Here is a 10,260-nt window from a genome sequence, read left to right on the forward strand (position 1 = left end):
AAGATGCTTCGAAGCACTTGTTTCGTAAATCTTGCCACGTCCAAACAACTTTCAAGGTGCTTTGAAGCACTTGTTTCGTAATTCTAGCCACGTCCAAACAACTTTCAAGGTGCTTCGAAGCACTTGTTTCGTAATTCTAGCCACGTCCAAACAACTTTCAAGGTGCTTCGAAGCACTTTTTTCGTAATTCTAGCCACGTCTAAACAACTTTCAAGGTGCTTCGAAGCACTTGTTTCGTAATTCTAGCCACGTCAAAACAACTTTCAACGTGCGTCGAAGCACTTGTTTCGTAATTCTAGCCACGTCCAAACAACTTTCAAGATGCTTCGAAGCACTTGTTTCGTAATTCTAGCCACGTCCAAACAACTTTGAAGGTGCTTCGAAGCACTTGTTTCGTAAATCTAGCTACGTCCAAACAACTTTCAAGGTGCTTCGAAGCACTTTTTTCGTAATTCTAGAAACGTCCAAACAACTTTCAAGATGCTTCGAAGCACTTGTTTCGTAAATCTTGCCACGTCCAAACAACTTTCAAGATGCTTCGAAGCACTTTTTTCGTAATTCTAGCCACGTCCAAACAACTTTCAAGGTGCTTCGAAGCACTTTTTTCGTAATTCTAGCCACGTCCAAACAACTTTCAAGATGCTTCGAAGCACTTTTTTCGTAATTCTAGCCACGTCCAAACAACTTTCAAGATGCTTCGAAGCACTTGTTTCGTAATTCTAGCCACGTCCAAACAACTTTGAAGGTGCTTCGAAGCACTTTTTTCGTAAATCTAGCCACGTCCAAACAACTTTCAAGGTGCTTCGAAGCACTTTTTTCGTAATTCTAGAAACGTCCAAACAACTTTGAAGGTGCTTCGAAGCACTTTTTTCGTAATTCTAGCCACGTCTAAACAACTTTCAAGGTGCTTCGAAGCACTTGTTTCGTAATTCTAGCCACGTCAAAACAACTTTCAAGGTGCTTCGAAGCACTTGTTTCGTAATTCTAGCCACGTCAAAACAACTTTCAACGTGCGTCGAAGCACTTGTTTCGTAATTCTAGCCACGTCCAAACAACTTTCAAGATGCTTCGAAGCACTTGTTTCGTAATTCTAGCCACGTCCAAACAACTTTCAAGATGCTTCGAAGCACTTTTTTCGTAAATCTAGCCACGTCCAAACAACTTTCAAGGTGCTTCGAAGCACTTTTTTCGTAATTCTAGCCACGTCCAAACAACTTTCAAGGTGCTTCGAAGCACTTTTTTCGTAATTCTAGCCACGTCTAAACAACTTTCAAGGTGCTTCGAAGCACTTGTTTCGTAATTCTAGCCACGTCCAAACAACTTTCAAGGTGCTTCGAAGCACTTTTTTCGTAATTCTAGCCACGTCCAAACAACTTTCAACGTGCTTCGAAGCACGTTTTTCGTAATTCTAGCCACGTCCAAACAACTTTCAAAGTGCTTCGAAGCACTTTTTTCGTAATTCTAGCCACGTCCAAACAACTTTCAAGGTGCTTCGAAGCACTTTTTTCGTAATTCTAGAAACGTCCAAACAACTTTCAAGATGCTTCGAAGCACTTGTTTCGTAATTCTAGCCACGTCCAAACAACTTTCAAGGTGCTTCGAAGCACTTTTTTCGTAATTCTAGCCACGTCTAAACAACTTTCAAGGTGCTTCGAAGCACTTGTTTCGTAATTCTAGCCACGTCAAAACAACTTTCAACGTGCGTCGAAGCACTTGTTTCGTAATTCTAGCCACGTCCAAACAACTTTCAAGATGCTTCGAAGCACTTGTTTCGTAATTCTAGCCACGTCCAAACAACTTTGAAGGTGCTTCGAAGCACTTGTTTCGTAAATCTAGCTACGTCCAAACAACTTTCAAGGTGCTTCGAAGCACTTTTTTCGTAATTCTAGAAACGTCCAAACAACTTTCAAGATGCTTCGAAGCACTTGTTTCGTAAATCTTGCCACGTCCAAACAACTTTCAAGATGCTTCGAAGCACTTTTTTCGTAATTCTAGCCACGTCCAAACAACTTTCAAGGTGCTTCGAAGCACTTTTTTCGTAATTCTAGCCACGTCCAAACAACTTTCAAGATGCTTCGAAGCACTTTTTTCGTAATTCTAGCCACGTCCAAACAACTTTCAAGATGCTTCGAAGCACTTGTTTCGTAATTCTAGCCACGTCCAAACAACTTTCAAGATGCTTCGAAGCACTTGTTTCGTAATTCTAGCCACGTCCAAACAACTTTGAAGGTGCTTCGAAGCACTTTTTTCGTAAATCTAGCCACGTCCAAACAACTTTCAAGGTGCTTCGAAGCACTTTTTTCGTAATTCTAGAAACGTCCAAACAACTTTGAAGGTGCTTCGAAGCACTTTTTTCGTAATTCTAGCCACGTCTAAACAACTTTCAAGGTGCTTCGAAGCACTTGTTTCGTAATTCTAGCCACGTCAAAACAACTTTCAACGTGCGTCGAAGCACTTGTTTCGTAATTCTAGCCACGTCCAAACAACTTTCAAGATGCTTCGAAGCACTTGTTTCGTAATTCTAGCCACGTCCAAACAACTTTGAAGGTGCTTCGAAGCACTTGTTTCGTAAATCTAGCTACGTCCAAACAACTTTCAAGGTGCTTCGAAGCACTTTTTTCGTAATTCTAGCCACGTCCAAACAACTTTCAAGGTGCTTCGAAGCACTTTTTTCGTAATTCTAGCCACGTCTAAACAACTTTCAAGGTGCTTCGAAGCACTTGTTTCGTAATTCTAGCCACGTCCAAACAACTTTCAAGGTGCTTCGAAGCACTTTTTTTGTAATTCTAGCCACGTCCAAACAACTTTCAACGTGCTTCGAAGCACGTTTTTCGTAATTCTAGCCACGTCCAAACAACTTTCAAAGTGCTTCGAAGCACTTTTTTCGTAATTCTAGCCACGTCCAAACAACTTTCAAGGTGCTTCGAAGCACTTTTTTCGTAATTCTAGAAACGTCCAAACAACTTTCAAGATGCTTCGAAGCACTTGTTTCGTAAATCTTGCCACGTCCAAACAACTTTCAAGATGCTTCGAAGCACTTTTTTCGTAATTCTAGCCACGTCCAAACAACTTTCAAGGTGCTTCGAAGCACTTTTTTCGTAATTCTAGCCACGTCCAAACAACTTTCAAGATGCTTCGAAGCACTTTTTTCGTAATTCTAGCCACGTCTAAACAACTTTCAAGGTGCTTCGAAGCACTTGTTTCGTAATTCTAGCCACGTCCAAACAACTTTCAAGATGCTTCGAAGCACTTTTTTCGTAATTCTAGCCACGTCTAAACAACTTTCAAGGTGCTTCGAAGCACTTTTTTCGTAATTCTAGCCACGTCTAAACAACTTTCAAGGTGCTTCGAAGCACTTGTTTCGTAAATCTAGCTACGTCCAAACAACTTTCAAGGTGCTTCGAAGCACTTTTTTCGTAATTCTAGCCACGTCAAAACAACTTTCAACGTGCGTCGAAGCACTTGTTTCGTAATTCTAGCCACGTCCAAACAACTTTCAAGATGCTTCGAAGCACTTGTTTCGTAATTCTAGCCACGTCCAAACAACTTTGAAGGTGCTTCGAAGCACTTGTTTCGTAAATCTAGCTACGTCCAAACAACTTTCAAGGTGCTTCGAAGCACTTTTTTCGTAATTCTAGCCACGTCCAAACAACTTTCAAGGTGCTTCGAAGCACTTTTTTCGTAATTCTAGCCACGTCTAAACAACTTTCAAGGTGCTTCGAAGCACTTGTTTCGTAATTCTAGCCACGTCCAAACAACTTTCAAGGTGCTTCGAAGCACTTTTTTTGTAATTCTAGCCACGTCCAAACAACTTTCAACGTGCTTCGAAGCACGTTTTTCGCAATTCTAGCCACGTCCAAACAACTTTCAAAGTGCTTCGAAGCACTTTTTTCGTAATTCTAGCCACGTCCAAACAACTTTCAAGGTGCTTCGAAGCACTTTTTTCGTAATTCTAGAAACGTCCAAACAACTTTCAAGATGCTTCGAAGCACTTGTTTCGTAAATCTTGCCACGTCCAAACAACTTTCAAGATGCTTCGAAGCACTTTTTTCGTAATTCTAGCCACGTCCAAACAACTTTCAAGGTGCTTCGAAGCACTTTTTTCGTAATTCTAGCCACGTCCAAACAACTTTCAAGATGCTTCGAAGCACTTTTTTCGTAATTCTAGCCACGTCTAAACAACTTTCAAGGTGCTTCGAAGCACTTTTTTCGTAATTCTAGCCACGTCCAAACAACTTTCAAGATGCTTCGAAGCACTTTTTTCGTAATTCTAGCCACGTCTAAACAACTTTCAAGGTGCTTCGAAGCACTTTTTTCGTAATTCTAGCCACGTCTAAACAACTTTCAAGGTGCTTCGAAGCACTTGTTTCGTAAATCTAGCTACGTCCAAACAACTTTCAAGGTGCTTCGAAGCACTTTTTTCGTAATTCTAGAAACGTCCAAACAACTTTCAAGATGCTTCGAAGCACTTGTTTCGTAAATCTTGCCACGTCCAAACAACTTTCAAGATGCTTCGAAGCACTTGTTTCGTAATTCTAGCCACGTCCAAACAACTTTCAAGGTGCTTCGAAGCACTTTTTTCGTAATTCTAGCCACGTCCAAACAACTTTCAAGATGCTTCGAAGCACTTTTTTCGTAATTCTAGCCACGTCTAAACAACTTTCAAGGTGCTTCGAAGCACTTGTTTCGTAATTCTAGCCACGTCAAAACAACTTTCAACGTGCGTCGAAGCACTTGTTTCGTAATTCTAGCCACGTCCAAACAACTTTCAAGATGCTTCGAAGCACTTGTTTCGTAATTCTAGCCACGTCCAAACAACTTTCAAGTTGCTTTGAAGCACTTTTTTCGTAAATCTAGCCACGTCCAAACAACTTTCAAGGTGCTTCGAAGCACTTTTTTCGTAATTCTAGAAACGTCCAAACAACTTTCAAGATGCTTCGAAGCACTTGTTTCGTAAATCTTGCCACGTCCAAACAACTTTCAAGATGCTTCGAAGCACTTTTTTCGTAATTCTAGCCACGTCCAAACAACTTTCAAGGTGCTTCGAAGCACTTTTTTCGTAATTCTAGCCACGTCCAAACAACTTTCAAGATGCTTCGAAGCACTTTTTTCGTAATTCTAGCCACGTCTAAACAACTTTCAAGGTGCTTCGAAGCACTTGTTTCGTAATTCTAGCCACGTCAAAACAACTTTCAACGTGCGTCGAAGCACTTGTTTCGTAATTCTAGCCACGTCCAAACAACTTTCAAGATGCTTCGAAGCACTTGTTTCGTAATTCTAGCCACGTCCAAACAACTTTGAAGGTGCTTCGAAGCACTTGTTTCGTAAATCTAGCTACGTCCAAACAACTTTCAAGGTGCTTCGAAGCACTTGTTTCGTAATTCTAGCCACGTCCAAACAACTTTCAAGGTGCTTCGAAGCACTTTTTTCGTAATTCTAGCCACGTCCAAACAACTTTCAAGGTGCTTCGAAGCACTTTTTTCGTAATTCTAGCCACGTCCAAACAACTTTCAAGATGCTTCGAAACACTTTTTTCGTAATTCTAGCCACGTCTAAACAACTTTCAAGGTGCTTCGAAGCACTTTTTTCGTAATTCTAGCCACGTCCAAACAACTTTCAAGGTGCTTCGAAGCACTTGTTTCGTAATTCTAGCCACGTCAAAACAACTTTCAACGTGCGTCGAAGCACTTGTTTCGTAATTCTAGCCACGTCCAAACAACTTTCAAGTTGCTTCGAAGCACTTTTTTCGTAAATCTAGCCACGTCCAAACAACTTTCAAGGTGCTTCGAAGCACTTTTTTCGTAATTCTAGAAACGTCCAAACAACTTTCAAGATGCTTCGAAGCACTTGTTTCGTAAATCTTGCCACGTCCAAACAACTTTCAAGGTGCTTTGAAGCACTTTTTTCGTAATTCTAGCCACGTCCAAACAACTTTCAAGGTGCTTCGAAGCACTTGTTTCGTAATTCTAGCCACGTCCAAACAACTTTCAAGGTGCTTCGAAGCACTTTTTTTGTAATTCTAGCCACGTCCAAACAACTTTCAACGTGCTTCGAAGCACGTTTTTCGTAATTCTAGCCACGTTCAAACAACTTTCAAGATGCTTCGAAACACTTTTTTCGTAATTCTAGCCACGTCTAAACAACTTTCAAGGTGCTTCGAAGCACTTTTTTCGTAATTCTAGCCACGTCCAAACAACTTTCAAGGTGCTTCGAAGCACTTTTTTCGTAATTCTAGCCACGTCCAAACAACTTTCAAGATGCTTCGAAGCACTTGTTTCGTAATTCTTGCCACGTCCAAACAACTTTCAAGTTGCTTCGAAGCACTTTTTTCGTAAATCTAGCCACGTCCAAACAACTTTCAAGGTGCTTCGAAGCACTTTTTTCGTAATTCTAGAAACGTCCAAACAACTTTCAAGATGCTTCGAAGCACTTGTTTCGTAAATCTTGCCACGTCCAAACAACTTTCAAGGTGCTTTGAAGCACTTTTTTCGTAATTCTAGCCACGTCCAAACAACTTTCAAGGTGCTTCGAAGCACTTGTTTCGTAATTCTAGCCACGTCCAAACAACTTTCAAGGTGCTTCGAAGCACTTTTTTTGTAATTCTAGCCACGTCCAAACAACTTTCAACGTGCTTCGAAGCACGTTTTTCGTAATTCTAGCCACGTCCAAACAACTTTCAAGATGCTTCGAAGCAATTGTTTCGTAATTCTAGCTACGTCCAAACAACTTTCAAGGTGCTTCGAAGCACTTTTTTCGTAATTCTAGCCACGTCCAAACAACTTTCAAGGTGCTTCGAAGCACTTTTTTCGTAATTCTAACCACGTCCAAACAACTTTCAAGGTGCTTCGAAGCACTTTGTTCGTAATTCTAGCCACGTCCAAACAACTTTCAAGGTGCTTCGAAGCACTTTTTTCGTAATTCTAGCCACGTCCAAACAACTTTCAAGATGCTTCGAAGCACTTTTTTTTGTAATTCTAGCCACGTCTAAACAACTTTCAAGGTGCTTCGAAGCACTTTTTTCGTAATTCTAGCCACGTCCAAACAACTTTCAAGGTGCTTCGAAGCACTTGTTTCGTAATTCTAGCCACGTCAAAACAACTTTCAACGTGCGTCGAAGCACTTGTTTCGTAATTCTAGCCACGTCCAAACAACTTTCAAGGTGCTTCGAAGCACTTTTTTCGTAATTCTAGCCACGTCCAAACAACTTTCAAGATGCTTCGAAGCACTTGTTTCGTAATTCTTGCTACGTCCAAACAACTTTCAAGTTGCTTCGAAGCACTTTTTTCGTAAATCTAGCCACGTCCAAACAACTTTCAAGGTGCTTCGAAGCACTTGTTTCGTAATTCTAGCCACGTCCAAACAACTTTCAAGGTGCTTCGAAGCACTTTTTTCGTAATTCTAGCCACGTCCAAACAACTTTCAAGGTGCTTCGAAGCACTTTTTTCGTAATTCTAGCCACGTCCAAACAACTTTCAAGATGCTTCGAAGCACTTTTTTCGTAAATCTAGCCACGTCCAAACAACTTTCAAGGTGCTTCGAAGCACTTTTTCGTAATTCTAGCCACGTCCAAACAACTTTCAAGATGCTTCGAAGCACTTTTTTCGTAATTCTAGAAACGTCCAAACAACTTTCAAGATGCTTCGAAGCACTTGTTTCGTAAATCTTGCCACGTCCAAACAACTTTCAAGGTGCTTTGAAGCACTTGTTTCGTAATTCTAGCCACGTCCAAACAACTTTCAAGGTGCTTCGAAGCACGTTTTTCGTAATTCTAGCCACGTCCAAACAACTTTCAAGGTGCTTCGAAGCACTTTTTTCGTAATTCTAGAAACGTCCAAACAACTTTCAAGATGCTTCGAAGCACTTGTTTCGTAAATCTTGCCACGTCCAAACAACTTTCAAGATGCTTCGAAGCACTTTTTTCGTAATTCTAGCCACGTCCAAACAACTTTCAAGGTGCTTCGAAGCACTTTTTTCGTAATTCTAGCCACGTCCAAACAACTTTCAAGATGCTTCGAAGCACTTTTTTCGTAATTCTAGCCACGTCTAAACAACTTTCAAGGTGCTTCGAAGCACTTGTTTCGTAATTCTAGCCACGTCAAAACAACTTTCAACGTGCGTCGAAGCACTTGTTTCGTAATTCTAGCCACGTCCAAACAACTTTCAAGATGCTTCGAAGCACTTGTTTCGTAAATCTTGCCACGTCCAAACAACTTTGAAGGTGCTTCGAAGCACTTGTTTCGTAAATCTAGCTACGTCCAAACAACTTTCAAGGTGCTTCGAAGCACTTTTTTCGTAATTCTAGCCACGTCCAAACAACTTTCAAGGTGCTTCGAAGCACTTTTTTCGTAATTCTAGCCACGTCCAAACAACTTTCAAGGTGCTTCGAAGCACTTTTTTCGTAATTCTAGCCACGTCCAAACAACTTTCAAGATGCTTCGAAACACTTTTTTCGTAATTCTAGCCACGTCTAAACAACTTTCAAGGTGCTTCGAAGCACTTTTTTCGTAATTCTAGCCACGTCCAAACAACTTTCAAGGTGCTTCGAAGCACTTGTTTCGTAATTCTAGCCACGTCAAAACAACTTTCAACGTGCGTCGAAGCACTTGTTTCGTAATTCTAGCCACGTCCAAACAACTTTCAAGTTGCTTCGAAGCACTTTTTTCGTAAATCTAGCCACGTCCAAACAACTTTCAAGGTGCTTCGAAGCACTTTTTTCGTAATTCTAGAAACGTCCAAACAACTTTCAAGATGCTTCGAAGCACTTGTTTCGTAAATCTTGCCACGTCCAAACAACTTTCAAGGTGCTTTGAAGCACTTTTTTCGTAATTCTAGCCACGTCCAAACAACTTTCAAGGTGCTTCGAAGCACTTGTTTCGTAATTCTAGCCACGTCCAAACAACTTTCAAGGTGCTTCGAAGCACTTTTTTTGTAATTCTAGCCACGTCCAAACAACTTTCAACGTGCTTCGAAGCACGTTTTTCGTAATTCTAGCCACGTCCAAACAACTTTCAAGATGCTTCGAAACACTTTTTTCGTAATTCTAGCCACGTCTAAACAACTTTCAAGGTGCTTCGAAGCACTTTTTTCGTAATTCTAGCCACGTCCAAACAACTTTCAAGGTGCTTCGAAGCACTTTTTTCGTAATTCTAGCCACGTCCAAACAACTTTCAAGATGCTTCGAAGCACTTGTTTCGTAATTCTTGCTACGTCCAAACAACTTTCAAGTTGCTTCGAAGCACTTTTTTCGTAAATCTAGCCACGTCCAAACAACTTTCAAGGTGCTTCGAAGCACTTTTTTCGTAATTCTAGAAACGTCCAAACAACTTTCAAGATGCTTCGAAGCACTTGTTTCGTAAATCTTGCCACGTCCAAACAACTTTCAAGGTGCTTTGAAGCACTTTTTTCGTAATTCTAGCCACGTCCAAACAACTTTCAAGGTGCTTCGAAGCACTTGTTTCGTAATTCTAGCCACGTCCAAACAACTTTCAAGGTGCTTCGAAGCACTTTTTTTGTAATTCTAGCCACGTCCAAACAACTTTCAACGTGCTTCGAAGCACGTTTTTCGTAATTCTAGCCACGTCCAAACAACTTTCAAGATGCTTCGAAGCAATTGTTTCGTAATTCTAGCTACGTCCAAACAACTTTCAAGGTGCTTCGAAGCACTTTTTTCGTAATTCTAGCCACGTCCAAACAACTTTCAAGGTGCTTCGAAGCACTTTTTTCGTAATTCTAGCCACGTCCAAACAACTTTCAAGGTGCTTCGAAGCACTTTTTTCGTAATTCTAGCCACGTCCAAACAACTTTCAAGGTGCTTCGAAGCACTTTTTTCGTAATTCTAGCCACGTCCAAACAACTTTCAAGATGCTTCGAAGCACTTTTTTTTGTAATTCTAGCCACGTCTAAACAACTTTCAAGGTGCTTCGAAGCACTTTTTTCGTAATTCTAGCCACGTCCAAACAACTTTCAAGGTGCTTCGAAGCACTTGTTTCGTAATTCTAGCCACGTCAAAACAACTTTCAACGTGCGTCGAAGCACTTGTTTCGTAATTCTAGCCACGTCCAAACAACTTTCAAGGTGCTTCGAAGCACTTTTTTCGTAATTCTAGCCACGTCCAAACAACTTTCAAGATGCTTCGAAGCACTTGTTTCGTAATTCTTGCTACGTCCAAACAACTTTCAAGTTGCTTCGAAGCACTTTTTTCGTAAATCTAGCCACGTCCAAACAACTTTCAAGGTGCTTCGAAGCACTTGTTTCGTAATT

The sequence above is a fragment of the Anopheles ziemanni genome, unplaced genomic scaffold (genome assembly GCF_943734765.1).
Source record: "Anopheles ziemanni unplaced genomic scaffold, idAnoZiCoDA_A2_x.2 scaffold_45_ctg1, whole genome shotgun sequence".
Lineage (NCBI taxonomy): Eukaryota > Metazoa > Arthropoda > Insecta > Diptera > Culicidae > Anopheles > Anopheles ziemanni.